Source organism: Choloepus didactylus, chromosome 12, assembly GCF_015220235.1.
Source record: "Choloepus didactylus isolate mChoDid1 chromosome 12, mChoDid1.pri, whole genome shotgun sequence".
NCBI classification, from domain to species: domain Eukaryota; kingdom Metazoa; phylum Chordata; class Mammalia; order Pilosa; family Megalonychidae; genus Choloepus; species Choloepus didactylus.
In genome coordinates, this window is record NC_051318.1 from 16917774 (window position 1) to 16944285 (window position 26512).

Sequence of the window (26512 nt, forward strand, 5' to 3'; positions counted from 1 at the left end):
TTAAGCAGATCCCAATCTGTTCCTCTCCCTCTGCGTCTTTCGCCCCGGGGTCACCAGCAGGCCACTTCCAACCTTTCTTTCAAATGAGGTTGGAGAGCTGTGGAGCAGGGGAGGGAACGCAGGAGCTAAAAACTTCAAATAAACCAAGTCTGTTCAAGTTCTCAATTAAGACACTAATGAGAGAACAACTGGAATTGTAGCTTTACTCTGCCTGTCAACCTTCCCGTACTTAAATGTTCCTGAATCCCTGACACCAGCACCCGAAGATGGAAGGCCTCTCACGCAGGCCGCAGTTCCTGTGCTCAGAAATGGGGGCCGTCAAGTTGCTAAGATTTATATAAACAGGGCATTGTGTGTTCAAAAGGAGATTGGTATGTTTGATCTCAGCCGTTATTGATTTACCTTTTCCACACGATAACATTCATTAAGTAAGATAAGTAAATGTTGATGTGTTCCCTTTCAATTGTCAACAGGTAAAACATAGAGGCAGACACCACACAGGGTGGAACTTCAATCCATTATCACTGGGCTGAGACAAAAACCATTCTCTTACCATACCATTACCTGGGATGACTTATGACTCCTGGAGCAGAAAACCGCTTTTATTTTGGGTGGCTTGATGTATGTGTGGATTTGCGTGGCAGTTCAAAGGACTAAAGGCAGTAGGGAGAGGAAGGTGCTCAGTGACAATTTCTCAAGTTGTTTAATGCTTGACTCTAACGTCTAATTAACATCTACGCTTACCCCATCTAGGTTTCTTTTAAGTCAGCCCTGATTGATTCCAATAATTTGTGAAACTAGTAGCTCTTTATAAAACCCCATGCCTAAAGTAGTTTAATTTTTTCTCCTTTTATATAAAAATCTTTTAATAAAAGGAGCTCTCTGCAGAACAAGTAGCAACACCTCAAGCTCCTACCACCCAGGCAGGAATGGGTAAAGCAGGCTGAGCGGGGCCCCCAGAGAACTGGAAGGATGGCCTGGTCCAAAAGGGACTGCTCTAACTGATGGTTGACAAGTGGGAATTTGGGCTCCGGGACAGAAAATACAGCTTCTCATTTTTCAAGAGAAGTTACATAGGTTTTTATGTAAAATGACATTTTTTTAATGTTGGCCACTAATTGATCTTCTCCTTCCTGCCACCTCCACCCCCCAATCACAGTACTAAGCTAAATAGAACACTTTCAGGAAGCCAGTTAGCAACCTGTTTTACAAACTCCAAAATAATAAATGGATGCCTGCAGTAGCAAAATATTCGAACAAAATATAAGCACTAGACAGCCCACCAGGGAAGCGAGGGATCAGTGCATGAGGTAAGAAAAGGGTCAGAAGAGAATGAATGGTGAAAAAGGAGCAGAGAGACGTCCCAGAATGGCCAAGCAGGCAGTGGTCACCATGGGTTAAGACCCAGGGCCAGGAGGGATGGAAAGACTCCCACAAGATCCTCCAGACCCCACAGAGAGCCCTGGCCGGGGCCTGATACCCTGGGAACCTTCTGGCTTCTTCCCTCTGGGCCTGTGGGGTTTCACCCACATCCTTCTGGAGGAGTTCCATCCTCCTCCTTCCCACAAGGACCTCCGCAGTCTCTTGCTGCCATGGTCCTCAGACTCCTGCTCATTGACAGCATAGAGGTTGATGTCTTCTGCCTCCTCCTCCTCCTTTTCCTTTTCTCCTCGTGCCCCCTGGGCCTCTCTCTCAACTTTCCACTTTTCCACTAATTCGGCTCTGAGTTTATTTTCATACTCCTATTAGACACCATAACACCATCATCTTCATCGAGGTAGCCCTAAGACTCAAAACCAAGTGCCTTCTCAAGCTCAGCTTGTGTCTTCCTTGGAGGAGGAAGATGTTATTTTTCAAATAGCTCTCTGACACCAGGCGAATCTTTTGCTGCTCCAAAGTATTTGTACCTCTTTCCCTTTGTGATCCACCATTGTGAGACCAGATTTCCCATAATCAAAACCACCCATCTCCTTGATCTGGACCTCCCAGTGGCCTTTTTCTCTTAGGGGTTTGTTAATTGCATCATTCAGGTCATGAATTTGGAATTCACCTAAAATAGCTTTCTGAATTGGAGCCACATTTTTAGAGGTCTCTGCAATGATCTGTCGTCTCCACTTCACAGCTTTGGGCAGCTCTGTAATTCTGAGGCGAGGAAGGGTCTTCTTTCCTTCATTTCTCCCTCTTCAGCTTAACTTGGTGAAATCTCGCTCAGGCCGTTATGACCTTTTCTGCATTTTGGGCCACGGTGCCGGTGAGGGCACTGCTCCTGGGTGAGACCCAGTCCAAGGAGCTTCACAACCTCAGGTAAGGAAGACTCTGACAGGAAATCTAAAATAATTTAATTTTGATTGAAGAGTTTTGACAATTCATTGCATTGAATTTCCATCTAGTAAATTTTTTTTAATCCAGCTGAGATGTTTTAACAAGTCAGTGCCACTTTCCATTAAATACACAAGTATGGCATCACTGCTGAGTTAATTTAGGGCTGCTATTTCTTGACAGAGCAAGAAGGTAGTAATCATAAGTTATCAAGAGGCACCCACATTCAGGGCTGTGTGATCCATCATCTGACGACTGTGTCAATGTATATCTGGAAGAAGAAGAATGATAATGAGGCATTCCAATGGGACCCAACACTTAGGCTTTTGTGAAACCTTGTACATATGTGAAGACACCTTCATTTTCACAACTATACCTATTTGAGATGAAAAACTACGGAACAGATAGATTAGAGTTTGCTAAAATTAATCTTTCGAAAAGTCTGTCTTAATGATGTGTTTCTGGTCCCTGGTCCCCCACAGCCTTGGGACTTCCCTTTACCATTACACTTCTTCACATGATATCAAAATTATCCTTTTATTTGACCCCTCCGCCAGGGGACTGTGCAATTACAAAGATCAGAGTCCTTGTCTTTATATCTTTAGCACCTAAAATGTGCCTGATGTCAGTACTTGCTGAAGTCAACTAGGGGCTAGAACCAAACTGAACCAAACCAAACCAAGTCTTCTAATCATAGAGCTTTTTTCTCTTGAGATCTACAGAGAAGGGTCCCTAGAGTAGAAAACAATAAAATTTCCCCCCAGTTCCATCTCTACCGAGATAGACACAGACCATAAATCAATCTGATTGCATAAGGCAAGGCACAGTGATGCCACTTTTTCAACCTTTCTGACCAGAATTAGAAAAGGGAAAAAGGATTGTGAGGGGGTAAGAATGACAGGTGGAGCAGAGGAAGCAGATCAGGACTCTCTTTATTTCATTCACTCTCTATGAACTCTAATTGCAGTTTGGGAACATATGTGTGCCTGTTTAGACCTTAGACTCTGTGAGATGAGCCAAAGAACGAGTTCAAGAAGAGAACTGGACTGCAAGATTTAGGTTCTCTATTTTCAGTTCTGCCACAAATTTGATGTATGACTTCAGGAAAATCACTTCATTTCTTAAGGCCTCAATTTCCTTGCATGTATAAAAAAGAGTTTGGATTACGTAATTTAACACACATAGACTGGGCATCTACTAGGTGCCAAGCCTTCTTGTAGGTGCTGGTGATCAAAACAAATACAGACCCTGCTCTCAGGGCACTCAGAGTCTGAGGAAAACACATTATAAGGAAGAAATGCCTAAGATATTGAGAGGTGACAAGTGCTATGAAGATGAATAAAGGGTGTGAGTGAGGTCTAGTAAAAATAAACAAAAATCCCCAGGTTAAAAAGTGAATTAAGTGCCTTTTTGGAACTTGATAAAATAAAATATCATGAATAGAATAATAAAAAGTTAGAATTGGAAAGAGCCTTTTTGATTATCTGGCTTCCCACTTAATTTTACAACTGAGGATAATTAGGTAGGTAGGTGGGGAGGTGGGTGGATGGGTGGATAGATAGATTGATTGATTGATAGGGCTCAAGCCATTTTATACACACACACACACACACACAAACGGGTTTATATCCCATTTATTCTCTCTTAACATGACATGTGAGCATTTTCCTGTCACTCCTAGTGGGTCAGCAGGGGTGAGCTAAGCCAACCTGTCCCTGTGCACAAAAGCTGATCATGGTCACTTTTGCCCAACTTCATCATCAGTCAACCAGTGACTTCATGTTGGTGAGTTAAAATCAGCCACAGTGAAGTGTTTACACTATGAAAATTGGCAAACACCACAGATTAGGGTGTCTTACTTTAATTGTTTTGGGTAAATGCACTTAAGCATTTACCAGCATTCTACTTTTCTTAAGGCCCCTTCCAAATCCATACTGCTGGGTTTGGGCATCATTTGATGCTAGCAAAAGAGTTAATATTTTCTCCCAAATCTGTCATTGTTGTAGGCACTAGAGGGGCAACCATAAAAACAAATAAACAAATAAAAAGGCTCATTCCTATTGTTCTTGGACCAGTGTGAGGGATTGTACAATTCAACGAAAACCTCCTTCAGTCTCTGGAACTTGTCTAGTCATTTGAGTGTGCGGATCCCTTTTTTAGATTCATTTAATTGCCTCCAGCTGTAAGAATCCCTTTTGCGTCTCATCTATGGAAACTGGCCTTTTGGTTAACCTCCCTGTTTATTTAAACTCCAAATCCATGACTGTTTTCCCTTCTTTTGTTTTATCTTGTGCTTCAGAGACTGGGAGGGTTGGAGGAGGAAGTCCAAAGGCTGTGGAGCAGCACGGGGAGCTCAAAGAACCCCCTCCTAATGAGTTCTAGTTCTTATTCTGCTGGAGACAAAGCAAGGAATTTTTAGATCCAAATATTATGGGCGATTGCAGATCAAGAACAGCCCAGAAATGGAAGGTCATGGCTATACAGGCACTTTGATGATACACGAACTTGAACAAGTCACCTGTCCCTGGCTTAACCTTGGATTTCTCATATGGGGTGAAGGGGATGAAATTAAGTACTTCTCAGTTACTTTCAGCTCAAAAATTCTGTGATTCTCATTGAGAGGGAAACACTATCTTCCCAATTCAAGATTCTGCTTTTTCAGTTAAGGGATATGACCAGTCCTATTGGAGTCCTTTCAGCTCCATAAAACATTAAATTTACACAATAATGTTTCAATTACATGAAAGCCATTATTCTAGATATCTTAGAACTTAAAAGAAAACCCATAAAGAAGAGAATGGTGTTTCTTAGCAAGAGCAATAAATGCAGAATTTACTCACTAAGGGGATACACCTTAAAAAAATGCCACAGTCCCCTAGACCCTCACTCAAATTCTACTTAATGTATCTTACATGTAAATAAAACTGGAGGTGCATGTTTTCTCGTCTCTTAGCAGATTAAAAACAGGGCTCTAGGTTTCTACAGTCTGGCACAGTAAGAGTTGGGAAAAAAAGAAACAGTTTAGAGTTTGGCCATGTGAATAGAGATAGAAAAAGATAAAAGTAAGGTGATTTGCTCATAAAGCCAAGCTTCCAGGGCCATTTACCTTTGGGAATAGCAGTCCTTCAAATCTTACTGGTATCATAGTAGAATAGATGATATTAATAAAGGTGTATTTACCTTTGAAGAAACAACTTAAAATTTATTTTAGACATTTATTTAGATAGGAAAATTTGTTTTCATAAATCTTAACTATTCTTCAATATAATAAGATATAGGTAAGCCTCATCTAATTGGAAAAAAAGTTTCATATGGAAAACCTTCTCAAATCATGTTTTTGTCCACCCCAGGCCCTTTGTGCATACTCTTCTGACTGTCTGAAATTCTGTCTCTTCCACCTGCCACGCGGCCATCTTCTCACCACCAGGTCACCTTAACTGACATTTATACGGTACTCATTGCATGCTGAGCATTGTTCTAAGCACATTATGTATTAACTCATGCAATTCATATTACAACTCTCTGAATTAGTTACTGTGCTGGTTTGGATCTGTTATGTACCCCATAAAAGGCCATGTTCTTTTAATCCAATTTTGTGGGGGCAGACCTATTGTGGGTGGGACCTTTTGATTAGATTGTTTCCATGGAGATATGACCCCACCCATTCAAGGCGGCTCTTAATCCTCTTAACTGGCATCCTCTATGAGACCTTAAAAGGCAGAGACATTGTGAAGAGAGCTCAGAGATACTTAGACAGAAATACCCCAGGAGAGACAAGCAGAGAAGCTAAGATATGTAATCCAGAGTTTTCCCCCAGGAGAAGCTAAGAGAGAAGTTAAGACAGAAGCCCAGAGACATTTTGGAGAAAGCAATGGAAACCAGAAGCTAAGCCCAAGAGAGAACCTGCAGACTTCCGCCATGTGCCTTTGTATGTGACACAAGAATTCCAAATGCCATTGGCCTTTCTTCAGAGAAGGTATCGTCCTGTTGATGCCTTAATTGGGACTTTTCATGGCCTTAGAACTGTAAATTTGTGAACTATTTTAATAAACCTTCATTGTAAAAGCCAGTCCATTTCTGGCATATTGCATTTCGGCAGCTTTAGCAAACCAAAACAGTTACTATCATTACCCTCTTTTATAGATGAGAAAACTTAGACAGGAAGACGTTAAAAACTTTCCCCAGATCACATAGCAAATAACAGCAGAGCTGAGATTTGAAGTCAAGCAGGCTTACTGCAGAATCAACTCCCCACCCCATTCCTGCCACTGTTTTTCTAAGTTTTCCTGGCCCATAATGCCTTACAATTGTTTATTCATTTAGGTACCCATTTGTTGTCTCCCTCTCCTACTGGGATGTAAGCTTCATGAGGACAGGAACCAGAAGGGGCCAGTTACCAAGTGTATTCTGTGGGTTTAGCACCGCAAGGTTTAATGCACTAGGTCAATGTACAGCTGCTACACAGCTCAGTTCAATAATCCAGTGAGCAAACGTACTGACAGACTCTACTTGTTGAAGGTTATTTTTCCTATTTTTTAAAGATTGGTAATTTGTGGGCATCTAGCTTTTATTAAAAGAAATCAAAAGCATTCTTTTGCATCCTACCTACTACTCCTTACTCCAAACAATAGACAGATTCATCATGAGGAGAAATGAGAGGTCCATAGATTTAATTTGTAGTTGATAGCTTTAAGTATGATATTGCCAGTTTTGCTTAGGGTCCTGAACTGTAGACACACCATTTGTCCAACCAGAAAATAACGAATAAGCAGAGAGATGCGCTTCTCCATTACCTTTCCATAATTTCATAGCATCTTGGTTCTCTGTTTGTAGATTGAGGAAAAGGAAGTGAAGAGAGTATATATTTTTTACGTATGTTGTGTGGAAAGGTCAATGTTTTTCTAAATTTGGCCAACATTTAAATTTGAAATGTATGTGTAAGGTTTCAGGCCTTTATTCCCAGTGGGGGTGGGGGGGTGACGGGGGTGATATATCAGCCTCCAGGACTGGCCAGCCTGTATTTAAATCCTGGCTTCAATACTTTCTAGCTCTGAAATTGGTTTTCCTCATCTACCATGATACTTACCTGACAGAGTTATTGGGCTGATTAAATTAAGTGAAAAACCGCAGGTAACTTTCTCAGGACATAATCGGCTTTTGGTAAATGTGGCTCTATGTTCATTCAGCTGCAGTAAATTTCATAGCTTAGGGTAAATCTTTCAAAAAAGGACTTGCTGGTAGATTTGCTTTTAGATCCACAACTAAATTTTGGAAGTTTAGGATATTTTCAAAGCCACTTTTAAATGTAAAAGTCCATGAATCTTACTCTTTGGAATTCAAGAGTCCAGGATTTGGGATCCTTGGTGATTTCTGTTTGGAGAGCTCCCTAGCAGTCACCCAGGCCTGGGGAATGTTGGTCTGTGGTAGATCCTTTCTGGGGAAGGGCCTTGAGTTCTGGTCCTGAGAACACGTTGCTGGAGGGAGGCCTATTTGCTTCAGCAAATCTGGAGAAAATCCTATCAGCTCCATTACACTTGGCAGGTGTTCAGAGCTGCTGAAGGCTCCAGAGAAAGCACCTCTCCCAGCTTGCATGGCTGGCATTTACTCAACATGCTACCATCCCACTGGGAATTCTTCCCGAGCTCCTTTGCAAAATCTAGAGTCAGGCCTTGACAAAGCTAGGAAGTATCTGGTGTACTTCCTCCGAATGCCCGACTTGCACTGTTTTGACATTTATTACGGTTTTTAGCCCCTCCTCCTCTTCTACCTCAGGTGTTCAGACATCTGCATGGGTCACCCAGTGTCCCTTATCCTGGACTCTCACCCTTTTGCATGAGAAGGATCCTCCCTTAATTTCTGCACTATGCCCTCCTATGTTATAAAGAAAGCTTCTTGCCAGGCTAATTGAGTCTAAATATGAAGAGGTTACAGCCATTCAAGAGGAGGGCCTGCAATTTAAAAGAGAATCTGTTGTCTATAAAATTAGCTTATTAATGATAGAAATGCTGGCAGTGAAAAGTGAAATTAAAGATTTTTGGACAATCTGAAAAGGATGGTTTTGCAAGGAGACTTCTTGGAACCTCTTAGCACACCATGTGGGGGAACCCCTACCCCTCTGCTTGTTGAGGCTCTAGCCCTGCAGTCTCTTCTCTCCTACCCACTTTCAGTCTCCCCCCAATAGAAGTGTAGACACAGAAGCACATACACTCACATGCACACACATTCTTTCACATGTGCACGCACACACCCATACCAGGCACACATGTTTATAAATGCATATGCACACGTGCACACACGTTTGCATGTGCACATGTGTGTTTACACGCATGTATGCACACACTCATATTCACATGCACACAGATGAATGCTGCTGGGGAATGCTCAGTAGGCATCATTGATGAGTGTGTTCACCTATTAAATGTAGTGTGATGGGTGATGGTGCAATATCACTTTATTCTTCTTTGGATATTTGTTTCTGAACCAAAATATTTATCTTCTACCACCACCTGATCAGAAGGAAAATATGAGCCAAAGTTCACAGCTCTAGGTAGGAGGCAATCTTCTCTTCCAGACAGAGAAGGAAGTTGACATCAACCCTCCTTCTCAGGCGTGCTGGGATTTTCACTTCACCTCCTGCTCAGCTCTCTGTTGTCTTCTTGCAAGATTAGAATTAACAGGGTCTGCCCAGAAAACACTCCGGTGTTTGAGCACCTGGGGACTCATCTTCCCTCCCTGCCCCCCACAGCCAAGCCTCTGGTGTATGGGGAGATCTCCGGAGTGGGCTGGGGGAGGGAGCAGGGTCCTGCCTGCCTCTGGGGCCGGCAGAGAACCCCTTAGCACACCCTGGCCTGGTGTTAATCACCTGCAGTGACATCCCCTCTGTATGGCTGCTGGGGACAAGGGGTCTCTCTCCTGTGGGCCAGCCCTCAGGCGCCCTCCACCCACCCAGGCCCCCCATGGAGGCTGCCCTAACAAGGCCTGGTGATGTCAGGGCCTCCCTGGGAAAGGAGGCCCCCAGAGTGTCAAGAGGCTTGGGTTTTCCAAGCTGTCACCCAGCCCGGTGAGTGAAAAATAAAAGCATCCATTGTTGTTTTTGCCTTTTTTTTTTCTTTCTTTCTTTCTTTTTAAGTTTTAGAAGAAGAAGAGAAAGAGCTCAGTAATGCGATCCCTTGCTAAACCCCAACCTGCTCGGAGCACAACCAGGTAATATCCATTACACCAAGAATTTCAAAGGTTCTTTTTTTCTGAGACTCGCAGCCACAATACTGCCCATTGTTTACACTTTAATTAACTTCTGTTTTACTGATTTATTAAAAAAAAAAAAAAAAAAAGATGAATTAGCCTTATGCTTGAATTGCAATTTGAAACCTCTCATACCTTTCTTGAGAACTTCAAAGCACAGCGAAGGTTGTTTATGTGCAGGAAATCAAATTAGCAAAACTATTACAGTGGCTTAATGGCTTAGGGTGGTCAGGCTGATGAGAAACAGTAATTGGAAAGCAGCCCCCCCCTTCCCCCCACCAGCCTGAATTTGACTCTTTTAAAGCAATTCTCAACCTTAGGTTTGTTGGCTTCTGATTGAGTGGTTAAAAGGATATGGCTGACTGGTGTTTGTACAGGTAAAATCTCATTTATTTCCCATGGAAATGTTCAAATGAGAGAGTAGGAAGAAGAAAATGGGGATGAGATTGGGAGGGGGAACAAAAAAAATATGTTGTGAATGAAGACAGTAAGTTGGAAAATGAGAAACGTATTTCAATGTGTAATGAAAATGAATTGCATAATTCAACAAAAATAAATGCTGGGCCCATTCAGAAATAAAACACCACAGCATGTGGAATATGTTCTGGAAACCTAAAGAAGGCTGCCTGGTCACATTTTAGGCAAACCAGCAGAAGAATAATTATATTCTAGCGTCAGCACATCCTCTTTCCACAATGACCATACACACAGAAAGGAAAAGATAATAGTTATTTCTGACTGTTACACAGCTATAAGGAAACATAAGAGTTGAAAATGTAGAAATATCCTCATGGAAATTGTATACACTGATTGGTAGCCTTGTTCAAAAGTTTGTTCAAAAAGTTTGACCTTTCATTTTTATTTCACTTGTTTCAACTTTAATAAAAGTATGTGTTCACAGGAACCATAGCAATGCCTAGTAAGGACCCTGAAATTATCTAAAAACAATAAATGATTATTCAAAAGTCTTTAGCTTTTATAACCAAAAATAACTGCATTAAATCTTCTGTAAATGATGGGCTTGCTACAGTTGGCCCAACTTTACAGTAAGTGCCAAACCAAAACTTCCAAAACATCCACAGAGCTCTCCCAAACACTCAGGCTGTAAAAGGGAGTAAACCAGAACAGAAAATAAACATTCTAAGCACCAAAGCATAAATTATCACACTCTAATCCTTAGTTGTTAAAATGAACAGATCCTCCGGAACAAACCTTTTCCTGTAACTCTAAAATACGTAATTCAGTGCCTTAAGCTTCTATAAAGAGTGGCCAAAACTAAAGCCTTAATACAAGCGGTTAGACAGAATTATTCCAGAATCTGATACAGACCTTAAAAAGATTAAGCTATAATAGGCTGGCCTCTGTATAATTCAGAAAATTTTAGCATACGCCTAGAAATTGGGATGAACCTGAAGAATTCGAGGTAACAGGCCATAGAGACGTTTCATGAGCTGTTTCTCTTTTGGGCTATAATCAAAGGAATGTTAGAACTGAAGAAAGATATTTGAGCTCTAGTTCTGGCTTCCCTTCACTTAGCTATGAGACCTTGAATAAGTTTACACATATCTCGATATATTCACCTCAAAATTGTGAATGTAATTAACAGCACTGAAATATATATCTGAATGTGGTTAAAAAGAGAAATGTTAGGTTGTATATATGGTTAGAGAATAAAAATGTTTTTTTTTAAATCCATGGAACTACACCGCACAGTGATACCCCAAGTTAAACCATGGACTATAATAGTTAATAGTACGGTTATAAAAATGTGCTTTCACCAATTGTAACAAATGTCCCACACTAATGCAAGGTGTTAATAATAGGGTTTTATATGGGAAGCCTGTATTTTATGCATGATTGTTCTGTAAACCCACAATTCCTCTATTAAGGTAAAAAAGAACAAAGTGCAAAAACAAAACAAAAAATCTGAAACAAACAAATAAATAAACTACCTTCCTCTCAGGACTGTTGTGACTGTCTAGTTAAAGGACATTGGAAACTGAATGCATTGTTCACGTGCTAGGGTATTGTGTTTATATGGAATTTGAGTTTGTAAGGAGTTTTTTTTTAATCTTCTGTTACTGAAAGTTATCTTTTCAAAGTTTACAGGGAGTGAAGAGGGACAGATTTTTTAAAGCAGGAAATATTTTGGAGGCCCAAATATTTGGGGCCTGTCATACAGTTATTTTAAAGACTAAATTTTTCCATATTGATACCTGAATAACAATTATGTTCAAGCACCAAAAGTCTGTGACAAGAAGTGACAGATTGTATTAAGGAGGTTCATTTGTTCACTGTTGCTCTTTCTGTATGCTTGAACCTGAATAAGGTTGTGCTTTATCAGATAATTTTAGAAGGAGTAAATTTAAAGAACAGGGTAACATTTTCTAATTAACTTATTCAGTTACGAATAAAATAGTTTGAACTCATTCAAAATAAAAGAAGGCAAGTATATGTTTTCAAATGAAGCACTAGCCTGGATAACACATATTTAGTAAAATATACTACTTTCAAAATTTAGCTTGCAGGTTGTAACCAATCCCAGAGAAAACTTTAATTGCATGCTTAAACAGATAATAACATTAATAATGGGCCACAGTTTTAAATAGTATGAAAGTGTTTCTTAGCCCAGAAGCATCCCATTAAAAAGTAGAAAGTGGTGTCATCCCCATTTGCCATATGGGAAACAGAGTTTTGGCCAGAGTAAGTAATTTGTCCCGAGTCACACAGTTCGTGAAAATTTCAAGATCAGAGTTGTTTTTAATCTATTTCGCCTTTTCGTATATCAATTTTAAAACTAAAAGACATGAGGCCATTTGGTGCATTCTGGCATGCTTGTATGGTTTGGATTTTCCTACAGAGTTCAGTAAGAGAGAATTTTAGAGAAATATCTCAATCCAAAATGAAAATATCAGATGTCAAACACCTAGAGGAACTACGGTCCAGTTCACATTACAAGCATCTAAATTAAATGTATACCCCTCTATACAGGCTAATGAGAGATTCATCCAGGACCTTTTTAATTCCCAGAAGATTTGGGTGCACAGAGAACAATCTCTAAGTAAAAAGAAAGATAACAGAAAAGGGGTTAAATAGGAGCCAAATGGTGGTAGCCATCAATGACAACGGGGCAGAGATGGTCTGAGCACAGGGAACAAATGAAGCTGGATAAAGCATACTCTCTGGAAGCAAGAACCTAGGCCAGGAATGGGTAGGACACAAGAGGCCAGTCGATTAACACAACTGGGGAAACTTTGCGAGATTGCTCCTAAGCAGAATAAATAGCTCTCAAACTGAGTAAAGTCAGAGCCACACGACCCTGGGAACAAAGTCAGAAACAATAAATGTCCAAGCTCTCAATAATGCTAAGAATATTGGATAGCATCGATGGGGGGGCATATCGATGAGTATCCTTGTTCACCTCCAACAGAGGATCCCTTCTCAGCTCAGACCCCATTCTGGAAGCTTCACTTCCGATCAAAGAGCAGGTATAAAAGGAAGAGGTATAATCCTTCTCCTGCTTCTCAAAATGACATGAACATGGAAAGCAACATGCAGTGTGGTCAGAGCTGCTTGCCCCAAGCACCGAGGCCTGAAAGGAGAGAACAGTGACAAGGAGCAGCTATGGCCCTATTGCCCAGGTAATGAACAGCTAGCACTAAGCTTTCAGCAGCACATGATAGAGGGGAAGCCGTTCCCAAAGGTACACTATTAATGGAGATTTGGAATTAAAGTGAATTTAGAGAAATTTAAAGATAGTCCACAAATAGTAAGAAGGGCTTTGAAGCAAGAAAGCAGTATCCCAGTGGTAGAAAAACAATTTCAGCAGAAATGAGACCACCCAAGAAGCAGAGCCTTGAGCAAAACAGAAGAAAGTCGAATTCCTTAACCAAATCCAGCTAAAGGTTTCACAATTTGTTTGGTGAGGCTAAAGAAATCAAAATTAATACTGAACCCCCATAATTATACCCAAGTTAACAGTATAGTAAACTGTATAAAACTTCCTTTTCATAGTTTTGGTTAAGCTATTTTTTCTTTGGCTAATCCTTTAGCTAATCTGGGTTAGTCATACAGTATCTAGTAAAAGAACCCCTCCAGTTACTGCTACAGACAGATATTTAGATTATTTCAATCAAGATATGGCAAAATCAGACCAATAATACCTAAGGCTATAAGAAGGCTTATACATATCATAAAACCCAACTTTATTCTATAGACTTCTTTTTTTTTTTTTTAATCATCATTTTATTGAGATATATTCACATACCACGCAGTCATACAAAACAAATCGTACTTTCGATTGTTTACAGTACCATTACATAGTTGTACATTCATCACCTAAATCAATCCCTGACACCTTCATTAGCACACACACAAAAAATAACAAGAATAATAATTAGAGTGAAAAAGAGCAATTGAAGTAAAAAAGAACACTGGGTACCTTTGTCTGTTTGTTTCCTTCCCCTACTTTTCTACACATCCATCCATAAACTAGACAAAGTGGAGTTTGGTCCTTATGGCTTTCCCAATCCCATTGTCACCCCTCATAAGCTACATTTTTATACAACTGTCTTTGAGATTCATGGGCTCTGGGTTGTAGTTTGATAGTTCCAGGTATCCACCACCAGCTACCCCAATTCTTTAGAACCTAAAAAGGGTTGTCTAAAGTGTGTGTAAGAGTGCCCACCAGAGTGATCTCTCGGCTCGTTTTGGAATCTCTCTGCCACTGAAGCTTATTTCATTTCCTTTCACATCCCCCTTTTGGTCAAGAAGATGTTCTCCGTCCCACGATGCCGGGTCTACATTCCTCCCCGGGAGTCATATTCCATGTTGCCAGGGAGATTCACTCCCCTGGGTTCTATAGACTTCTTTATACAGATGGAGGGACAAAAGGGTGGACAGATGGATGGATGGGTAAATGGATGGATGGGCGGGCAGGTAGATGAATGGTAGAAATAGATGAAAGGAAACTTGGGGGAGAGAAGCAGAAGGAGACAAGTACAACTTACTTGTTAAAGCCTTGATTTATTCTCTAGTTTGTTTAATGATAGTTTGTTTCCATTTCCTTCTTATCACTTTCAAACTATAAGCTTCCAAGTGGCAGGGCAGGCCTCTGTGAATTCTTTCTAGACAGGAATTAGCACAAAATTACACATAGGCAACAGATTTTTTTTTAATTGAAGTCTTGACAATAAATCTATAAATAATTAAGCCACTGAAAGACAATTTGGCATTAGGCTTTATCACACAGGGCAGGGATGTAGATGCTAAAGCAAAATTTCAATGTGTTATTACTGCCAGAAGGCAAGTACATACAAACAAGAAAGTAGAGGGCAGCAAGTCCATCAACCGATGAATGGATACATTTAAATGTAGTCTATCCATACAATGGGATATCATACAGCTGTAAAAAAGGAATGAAGTTCTGATAATGTGACAACATGAATGAACCTTGAGGACCAGAGTCAAAAGAACAAATACTGTATGATCTCACTGATATGAAACAACTAGAATAAGCAAATTTGCAGAGTCAGAATATAGGATACCAGGGGCCGGCATTGGGTAGGGAGTGGGGAACTCAGCTTAAATTGTACAGAGTTTCTGTTTGAGGTGAAAGTTGTAGTAATGGATCGTGGTGACGGCAACAGAACATTGTAAATGTAATTAACAGCACTGAATTATTTGTATGAATGTGGTTAAAGGGAAATTTCAGGTTGTATATATGTTACTAGAATAAAAATTTTAAAAACAAACAAACAAATATAGGACTGTGCAATACAGCGAACCCTAATCTAAACCATGGACTATAGTGAATAGTACAATTATAAAAATATTCTTTTATCAATTGTAATAAACGTACCACACAAATGCAGGGTGTTAAAAATAGGGTGGTATATGGGAACTCTGTATTTTTATGCATGGTTTTTCTATAAACCTACAACTTCTCTAATAAAAAATGTTTAAAAAAGAACTATCAGAGGGTGAGAAGTAGAGAAATAAATAATTCTGAAACATTCAGCCAGAACACAATGACAAGAGCTTACCTCCATATTCGCTCAAACAGCCCTTCTTGAAATGAATCCATATAAAATAAGAAATTCAGCACAACCAAAATAATAACAGATGTACTTTAAATGTTCCCAGACCTAAACACCTTGGAAAGCCGAGGTCGCGTTCATTAAAACTGATCCCTATCTTAAACAATTTTGACACATGGTCTTGGCTTTCGTGGTGAGCAAAGGAGGCCTTTGAAGAAATCTATACCAGGCCAGCTAAGGTCTGTCATACAGTGTTTTTCTGACCTTTTATTTTTATATCACTTATTCCAATTTTGTCAAAACCATGGAGGTTTTTAAGTAATGGTTCATAATAATGACATTTTAGAGCAAAGTAGGTCTGTGTGTGAGGCTGTGCTTCGGAGATGCAATATTGGAGGTTTAAATAACCTCTGACTGCTTACCTGTAATTTCTTTCTCAGGGCAGTTTGGTGCTTTAGAATGCTAATACATTCATTAATAACTGGTAACCCTCTATCTCTTCCCAAATGACACCGTAGTTGACGTCATCAACTACCTGGACTACCTTTTCTCACATCCCCAGCCCTGCAGGGGGTGCGTGCTCAATCCACATTACTCACTGGCTTTTCTGCACTGGAGAGCTTAGGCAAGTCTTTTTTTTTTTTTTTTTCTTTTTTCAGGTTTATTGAGATATATTCACATACCACACAATCATCCATGGTGTAAAATCAACTGTTCACAATACCATCATTTAGTTGTGCATTCATCGCCCCAATCTATTTTTGAACATTTTCCTTACACCTGAAAGAATAAAAATAGGAATAAAAAATAAAAAATAAAAGTAAAAAAGAACACTTAAATCATGCCCCCCATCCCATCCTATTTTTCATTTACTTTTTGGCCCCATTTTTCTACTCATCCATACATACACTGGATAAAGGGAGTGCAATCCACAAGGTTTTCATGATCACATTGTCACCCCATGTAAGCTACATAGTTATACAATCTTTGCAATTTGATAGTTTCAGGTATTTACTTCTAGCTATTCCAATACACTAAAACTTAGGTGAGTCTTGAACTGCACTTTAGATGCTGCTGGAGTGACTTCAGGGCCAGGGGAGAGAAGACGGGAGACCTGTAGGCAGTCGGAGACCTGGCAACGAAAGCCACACTTGGTCAAGGTGATCCTAAGGAAACTAGGAACTAGAGCTGGCAGGAGCAAGTGCTGTCCAGCAGGTCACTTTGAGTTCTACATTCTTTCTTGGGCTTCTCATTTCCACTCCTGCCATCCATCTTCAAATGGCAGGACAGACACAGAGCCTCCCCAGCCTGGACAGCCTTCCTCCAAAATTAGTTCACCAAAAACCTGTGCTTCAATTTCATGCAACCAACACCTGCTGATTGCTGATACTTTGGCAGTGAATCGAATCTTCTGCGGTTTGGTTGTTGTCTTTGATGGATTGCTTATTTGCTTGTTTGTTGGTCTTTTTCACAAAAGACCCCTCTTAGGAACACTTTAAGTAATTAAGCAAAGATGGCACATGTAATTTTTTTGATAAACAGGATGTTGGTGCATTGTACTGGCAAGTGCTAAAGGCCTTGTAAGATGCTAGGCTTTTTAAAAGTTGACAACATTCTCCTAGAAACCAGCCCTTTCCTATGACCCATGCTTGCTGTCTGCACAGATGTGTGTTATGTACATGAGCCTTCTCATAGTTGCCAGTGTGTGTGTGTATAAGTGTGTGCACATGTATGTAATGGTGTAATGTTGGGCCCAGGGAGACAGTTAGAAGGGATACTGTCCATTAATCTGAAGTTTCCCAGAAAAGCCAGGACCCTCAAAGGGTTGTATACCAAGCAGCTACAATGTGTGTCAGTGCCAAAGTGCTCAGCATTTACTACTGACTTGCTTGGTGAATCCTTGCAACCGTTGTGGGGTTGTGATCTAATATCAGAATGAAAGCAGGAACCTGACTTTGTCCTCCACTCAATTCCATTTGCTCCAGCTCAAAGGCCCTGCCAGTCACCTGGGGCTTTTTAGGGATGTGGAATCGGGGCTCCACCTCACAGGTGGAGGGCTTAGAATTTGGGAACCAGTTGGTGCATCCTGGAGACCCCGCCCTACCTGTCGCCCTGGATGGGAAGACTTCTAGCACCTCTCCATCCTCTCCTGTGCTACCCCTTGGGGTAGTGCTAGTGGTCCTAACACAAACGTTCCCTTGGAATTCCCAAAATGCTCTAGGATATAAAGATTCGAACTGAAGAGGGAGTGGAATGAGGTAGGTAGCTCCATGAGATCTGGAAAGGCTTTTCTCAGTCCTAGCAATAAGGTTTTTTGAAGTTTTCCTCCTCTCATATCCTCCACAAACCCCATATATAGGTGAGAAGAAGTCATAGGTAAAAGGTGAAAGGAGGGTTAATTGAAACAAGGCAACTGAAGTCTCCACTGGGACATTTTTTCAGGTTTCTGGTGGAAGCCCAGGTCAAAAGGAGTCCGATGCCCCTGAGAGTCCCTTACTGAGTCTTTCACTGCCTTAGTCAGTATTTATTGAGCACCTACTATGTGCTGGCACTGTCTCTGATTCTAGGGTTTACCTCAATCCCAGGGAAACATGGTCCTTCATACCACCCCTGCTTGTTTCCTTCAAAGTCAGGGTCTCTTCAGGGCAGAAAGGGCCACTATAATTGACTGTTTCCCTCAGCCAGGTCAAGCCGTGGAGATAAATCCTTGGAATGTCATTCTGGGGGACTGGTATATAAAGGGGAGCCCAATCCATCTACAGGGGGAAATGCCCTTGGTGTCTATGGCTGTCTATTTAGAAGATGGCTTTTAAGGGGTTACCACCATCATTTCTGCTAATTCCAGCTCCTAAGCAGAAAGTGTATTTAAAGCACATCTCCAATCAATTGTTATTTTATCCACATCCATTTCTCACTATAGTCTAATCCTGTCCCTGCTTTAGCTGGATAATAGAGAGGATGGTGGAACTAGTAGCTATTTAAAGATACCCTTGCTGTACAGTTGCTGGTTTGCATGCCAGACCCATTTAAAGCAGGCACCTGTACAAACCTCTCATCCTGCTTGCCAGATTTTCTCCTGCTCATTATTTCTTAGTCCAGGAAATAAAAGCATTTCAGGAGGCAAGAAAAATCCCTGGCACTCTTTCTCATTATTAAGAATGAATTATTTTTAGGCTTTAATCCCAGGGCCCAAACACCCAGTTACCAACTGCACAAGATAATGTGCATGTGTGTGCATATCTAAGATAAGGACCCGTCCTCTCGGCCTTTTCATTTGGATGTTATTTTAGAGGCTGCTTCTTCCTTCAGTGCTCCCATGCAATTACATTTCATGTTAATGGGAGCAATTTTCCAGACAAGCCAGTGTTAGCAAGAAACATATCCAAAGGCTTCACGGAATGGATGCTGAGCAAGGCTGCTAACTCACCTGGCCCACATTTGAAAGGATGTGGCTTCCTCTGGATTTATCTCACATGTAACCACATGTGTCTCATGGCCCACAGGTAGTTTTCACAATGGAATTGTTTTCCAATTCTGTTAGATATACTTGCAACTCATTTCCAAATTAAACTGTGGAAATCATACATTTATCATATAATCCGCATTTAGGTTGGTTACACCTACTTGGCTATTCTGAACTCATTCCTAGAATAACATCTAAAGCGGAAAGCTGCAAATAGAGCACTGGAAGTTCATTTTTGTTCTACAAAGACTTTCCAGAGTAAAGGTGTTTTTGTTTTCTTTTCCTATGTAAAATAAAGTGATTTTTGTGATCCTCTTCATGCAGACAATTTGTATAGCAGGAGCCAACATCTGAACTCTGTCTCTGTGCAGCTGTCCTTAGGCATAAATTAAGAACATGCAACTAGATGGCCTGTAAGACATGGGCCCCTCTGTCCTTTCGTGAGTGGACAGGATTAGGGTGGAGACAAGAGGGAGCAGTTTCCCAAAGTTACTGCATATAAATGTGGAAATGTGTGTGTGTGTGTATATATATAATGAGGGTATATATATATATATATATATATATATATATATCTTATTATAACTGGTGGATTTTATAGCTATGTATACATGTGCAAATTGGTTTATTTTAAAGTGCTACACTATTATCACCATAAGGCAGTTGGAGTAGAGATGAGTCTCAAGATTAATTGAAAGGCAATGACTATTTAAGAAAGTGAAATAAAGGTATCTGTATTAGTTAGGGTTCTCTAGGGAAACAGAATCAAGGAGAGATATCTATGAATATAAGATTTATAAAAGTGATCACGCAACTGGGGGTATGCACAAGTCCAAATTCCATAGGGCAGTCAGCAAACTGGCAACTCCAATGAAGATGTTCGATGAACTCCTCAGGAAACGAACTGGCAACTTTGACAAACTCCTCAGGGAATTCTTCACTGGGCAGCCAAAGAAGAAGAAGTGAAGGTCCTCTATCAATATTGCTTAAAAGTCTTCAACTGATTGATTGGATTAAATCCAGCCAACTGCATTCTCTCATTGTGGAAGACATGCCCTTGGTTGAGTCATCAGTCACAGCTGCAGCCAATTGACTGATGATTTAATAAACCAGCCCGTTGGTTTATTAACCAGCCAAAAACATCCTGGTAGCAATGGTTAGGCCAGTGCTTGCTTGACCAGGCAGCTGGGTAACATCGCCTGGCCAAGTTGACACGTGAACCTAACTGTCACAGTGTCCAACTTGGCTTAACCTTCATCTGGGGGCAGATGGGGGAGTGAACAAGGGAGAAACAGCTCTTGGCTTTCCACCTAAAAGTATTTAGAAGGCATGAGTGACACTGGGGGTGGGAGGGGAAGGCTTGCTTAGTGTGGTATCAGGAGGCTATTACCAGGAGGAAAGAAGGAAATGAAAGCTTTAAAAAAAAAGAGAAACTTCTGGCTCCTGAAAAAAAATTTCTTAGAGGTCCCTGACAGTTAAAGAAAATCACCCCAAGGAAGCACACACTCTGTAAAAGGGGCACCGTCGAAAACATGAATTCATGTATCTCAAGATGGGTTAGTAGACCCTGCATTGCCCATTCTGCCTGGGACACTCACCAAGAGGCTCCTGGATGCAGCATCAGTCGCAGGCTCTGATATGTTGCAAAATGGCCCTGCAGCCACCTCCAGCACCCCCCAGTCTGCACAACCTCAGAGCTCCGCATGGTCTCTGCATCAGCGTTTTGCAGTGTCCAGCTGGCCCCCTTCCTAGAGGGTTTCTTTGTAGTGTGTGCACCCACCCATGAGGCCCTGTGATGGAATTCTGTCCTAAACCCCTGGAGGACCCTTCCATGGCAAGCCCTCCCATCCCAGTTGTCTGGGGAGGAAGAGTGTTCACCCAACTCCAGAACCTCAAGTGGTATTGGGGATCAAATCGTGCCCCCCACAAAAGACATCTAAGTCCTGGCCCCAGGTCCTGTGGGTGTGGACCCGCTTGTAAATAGGACCTTTGAAGATGCTGTTATTAATGGGTGGACTTATTCGTGAATTGGATCGTCAATGATTCTATTTACATGTGGCCAAATGGAATCAGGTTGGGCCTAAATCTTTATGGCAGAAGACCTTATAAGCTGAGGAAATTCAGGAGCAGTCAGTCAGTAGAAGCCAGAAGTCAGGGGAAACCAGAGGAGTAGGCAGAGAGAGACAGAGAGAGAGAGAGAGAGAAAGCAAGCACCACATGACAGAGGATTGCTGAAATACTCCCTGGGAGAAAACAAGCCATGCATTGACATTGGACTTCCAGCCTCCAAAACAGTGAGAATTAATTTCTGTTGTTTAAGTCAACCCATTGTGTGGTGTTGGTCAGAGCAGCCCTGGCAAACTGAGACACATGAGAAGGCCCTGGAAGGTGAACAGCCTCCCAAGATAGTCTTTCCTGGAGCTAAGAATGAAACCTCAGTTTAGTATATAGGACCTGAAGCAGCATGAGCAAAACAAATATCTGGCTGCAGGTTCCATCCCTGAGGCCAGTCTCTCAATATTTCCCTCTGGCCGGTGTTTCTGCACCAAGAACATTACACTGAGAGCACAGGGGACCCTGTTCACCCTGAATGCCTTTTGGCATGCTGGGACTGCAAAAAAGCCAGAGTCCAGAGAGCTCCACTGCCTCATTACCCTTCTCTAGTGAGCGGTGGAGTGGAGAAGCCACTGAACTTCATGGACGCATATACAATATACCAGGGACGGAGTAAATTTAGAGGCCATATGGGACCACACCTCTCTTCCTGTCCCCACCCTCCTGCACACATGACACTGTGGTTCTCAATATGATGATGACCTTTAAAACCAAGGTAGGGCAGGCAGGTTGGCGACAGGTTGGGGACAGGGCCCACGTCCAGAGACATGCTGATATAATTGGTCTCTGGTGATTCTAATGGTCAGCCAGGGTCAAGAACTACTGAACCAGCTTATACTCTTCTATGTTTATGTATTGAGAAGCATCAACTATGGCAGCCTAAGCTTAAAAAGTTCCCATGTCAGAAATCACCTTATATTTCATAGAGAAATTATAAGGGAAGGTGTGTCTACTCCCTTCATGCAATTTCTCTTCAAGAGGCCACTATTTTATAATGCAAACCATCCTGGACTTGAATGGCCAGGTATAGCTCTTATTAGCCAAATATCTTTAGTCACCCAGTGTTTCTGAACCTGTTTATCTGATAAATAGGCTAATGTCCCCTAAAAGATGTGCTCTGAAAGTTAGGTAGTCTGTGGTCTGGTAGTCAATAGGTTTGCTGAATACTACACATGTCGGAGAGTATGAAGATCAGTCTCTCCTTTGTGGCTCATGCAACTCATTCAGTTCCCGCGGTGGGGGATGGATGTCAGGGGTCAGGCAGTTCTGGGTTGTATTCAGGCAAGAGCGTTGGCTCCACCAGGGCAGTAGGATGTGCCTATTCTGTTCCAGTGCCTACAGCAGTGCCTGGAACATAGTAGATGCTCATTAAACATTTTTGAATCAATTAATTAACATTTTTTGAGGCAAGTCATATAACTTCTTCTGTGTCTGATCCATTGCATGAGGAGCAGTAGTACCATCTTGATATCTTGGGGGTCAGCCACAAGAGGGTTGTGAATGGTCTAGCCCAGCACTAGGCTCAAGGAAGACCCTGAAGAAATGGCCTTGAAGCGTCTCCTCAGTGCCAGACAGTCCTGTGGGCTCCTGGGATCGAAGGCTGTCATGATTTAGGGAGAGAATATCAAATGAACAACTCTGTTTTGTTCTATGGACACTTGTTAGGGGAAAACTTAGAACAAAACTAGTTCAAATATTTTTCAACAGCTCTCACCCCTTAGACTAAATGCCATCAGATCCTCCTACAGCCCTGTAGGGAAGTTGTTTCCAGTCCTATGACTTTCAGGTCAGCTTTTATGGGACAAGAGATTGGCCTTTCTCCTCTTGAAATATGCGAGTCAATACTCCAGCTGAGATCTGATGTGAGCAGAACAACCCTTGCTTACATGCATATGATGTTTAGTATCTGCCAGGAGCTGGTCTAAAAGCTTTACATAAAATAACTCTTTTAATCTGCTCAACAAACTATAAGATGGCTACTACTACATCCTCATTTTTGAGATGAGGAAACTGAGACACAGAGAGATTTAGTAATTTGGTCAAGGCCACAGAGCTCAGAAGTGGCAGAGCTGCTGTGGAGACCCAGGCTCTCTGGTTGCATCACCCGTGACCTCACTGCTGAGACGTAGCTTCCCCCAACAGAAGGGACCTCCTCTTCCTTGTTCTGGATACGACATGTCTTTTAACACAGCCACATCCATCACATCCTAAAAGACAGAATGGCACTGTGGTAGATTGACTCATGCACCCCCCAAAAAATGTGTTCTTAATCTTCATTCATGCTCCTGTGGGCCTTTTGAAGATACTATCAGTTAATAATGGAATCAGTGTGGGTCATAATCTGTATGAGTAGAGGCCTTATAAAGAGAGGAAATTGGGGCACAGTTAGAGAAAGCCACAGGAAGAAGCCAGAGGTCAGCAGAAACCATACAAGCAGACACAAGGAGAGATGGATCTATGTGATAGAGGCAGCGGTACAAACCAAGGAACCCTAAGGCTTGCAGCAAGCTAGCACCAGAACACTATGGAATTCAGGGAGAAAGCACTGCCTGGGAGACAACAAATCCTTGTTGTTTAAGTCAACCCATTGTGTGGTATTTGTCACAGCAGCTCTAGCAAACTGCAATAGGCATGGTTCAAAGATATACTAAAGGTAGAGACTTTAGGGCAAATCCCATTTCCACATCTTATCTGCTACTTGTAGGACCTTGGCCAACTGACTTCACTTTTCTGAGCCTCAGTGATTTCATTTGTAAAGTGGAGTAGTGTCTAGCCTACAAGTGGTCATGAAAATTGATTGAGATGATGTATCTAAAATGCTCACACTGTGTGTTGTGCTCCACAAAGGCACCGGAACTCTAGTGAGGAACACTGAAAAAAAACCCACAGAGAGCACCTGGCCGCATAGTGGCTGCTCAGTAAATATTGGTTCCTTCTCCTTTAGTCTTGGCCCATTTTTCCTACAGTCTTTTTCCAAGTCAACTGCTGTGCAATATTTGCTCCATTCTGTCATGAAGCATTTGCATTTTAGGATCTCAGTTTAGGCCTTTTTATTTGTTCCTATTAAATTTCCCTGTATTAGAATCATTCTAACTTGTCTTGCTAGCTTTCAATCTTTATTCATTTATCCAGCATGAAGCTCTTCCTTAAACTTCATGCCACCACCCAATTTGATAAATATACGGTTTGTAGCTTTATTTAAAACTGATTTTAAAATCTCAAAAACGACACTGCCTGTAGCCATAAGAAAACAGTAGTCAACATAGTATTTCCAATGAAAATCATTCTAAATTCTAAGTGACTGGTTCTATTCTTATCAGTGTTTTAGTTCCCCAAATGGATGATAAGCTCCTGGAAAACGCAGATGAGTCTTTGTTCCTTCTTTAGTTGTGTTAAGTGTTCAGCAAATTTTAATTGAGCCTGACTACATATTTTTCCAATTGATTTATTGTTGAGGCATCACTGATTCGTTAATGATACAGGCCCTCTGTTTTCTCCAATGGCTTTCTCTCGCATGCCCACTTTTCTGTAAGACTTCTGTCCACAACTTGGCCCTGGGCATCCGGAACAGTCACAAACCACAGAACTGGCACTGGGGTCTCCCTGCACTGTCACTGTCACTTGCTGGGGTACCCAGCTCATGCACATGTCAGCTAACATGTGCCCACTCTGCCTTGCCTTTCCAAGAGCCATCTGACATGGAACATCTTAGCAAGAACATGCTGCCATTTTCACAACGTTTACCAAATCTGAATTTTATAACACTTCCTTTTCAGGTAGCTTCAAATTCTAATTCTTCCTGGTTAAAAGGCTTTAGAAGATTGAAAATTCACCAGCAGTTGAATGATTATCATGAAATAATTCTCACTTCTGCCATTATGGTAGTTCACCTAAGGTAGTGAAACTTTTTAATCCCTCACTTCCTCACAGGTAAAACAAAATGGCCCCATGCAAATGGTCCCGTGGTTCTTTTTTCCTTTGAGATGTGGCTTTGGGAATAAAAGGATGATGTGTGCAGTACTTTGATCCCTGAAAAGACTGAGGAAAATTAAGAAAGTCTCTATTGGTACCTATCTTGGTTATCTGTTTTGGTAATACACACAATGGGTTCTTTTCATTCTTCCAGAATTTAAAAATCCTTTGTATTTTCTGTTCTGATAAGGCCCAATTTCAACACAAGATGGATGTTTTCCAATGAGCCATTACCTGATGAAAATAGAACTTTAGAAATGGAGCCCTTCACCCAATCTCAATTCTGTCAACTCAGACAACATTGGTCTAATTCTTGCTCTAATTCCAGACATAAAACTTCTCCTTTGAATATGGTGATGATAAGAACACTTTTTTCACAACCTTTATGATGCTTACTTCAAACAATAACTACTGATATCAGATGATTCCAGAAAGGGACTTGCAAGAGATTGTGTATGTGTACATTTTAATATACCCTTTTTTTTTAAAGTGGCTGCATGGTTCATCAACCCACTTAGTAGTTCCCTTACTAAATTCTCTTTTTAATTAATAGACTTGTGAATAACCACAAGTCCCTTGTGGGACATGCAAACATTAAACAGATGACTAAGTTGAGGCCAGCAATCTGCTCAACACAGTGAGCCTTAATTTAAGCCATACGTGGTCAAAAACAAAGGCATGGCAAGCATGCAGCTTAATGTATAGTTTTTGGTCTGTTTCAAGTTAAATAAGTCCCTGGTGTGCAGAAAGTAACCTTCATAAAAGTGAAAGCGACAGTTCTGATTTATTGCCGCCTGTTAGCATAGCTGTGACCTGCTCGATAGGGGCAGGCATTATCAGCCAGAAGGAGGACATCGTTTAGAGTTGGGCAGGAGCTGAAGGCCAAGGGAGGTAGCAAACCACAGCAAGAGAGGAGCCCTGGGGAGGCGTCATACTGCAGCTTGTTGGCCAGCAGGTAACTGCAGATTCCTGTCCCAGGGTGGGGAGCCCCGAACATGTCGCCACTGTCATCTGGCCCCATTTATGGACAAAACCCATCTCCTGGGGGCTGCAGCGATGGGGCAGGGTGGCAGGTCGTTCATTAGAACCTGGCTGGAGGGCAGTTCAGATCTGTAAACCACAGCTGTCTAATTGGTTTTGCTTGTGTGTACTGTCTTAGCTTTTACAATGGGAGTAGGCTTCCCAGACTTTCTAATTAGATTGTTAAACATAATAGCCGAACGGCACAGCAGTCAAGAATTTGCCCTTCTCTTTGTAAAGCGTAAAATAGGGCTCAGGAAAGATTCAGGATTTTTTTCCAGCCCATTTCTCCCATCATTGTATCTGATGGTAATGAGACGAAGTTTATTTCTTTTTAAAAGCT

At 41.4% G+C, this 26512-nt stretch overlaps 1 pseudogene; it reads right to left on the minus strand.

Annotated features, from left to right (window-relative positions):
* Positions 1-26146, minus strand: LOC119506775 (annotated as a pseudogene).
* Positions 26147-26512: the final 366 nt, after the last annotated feature.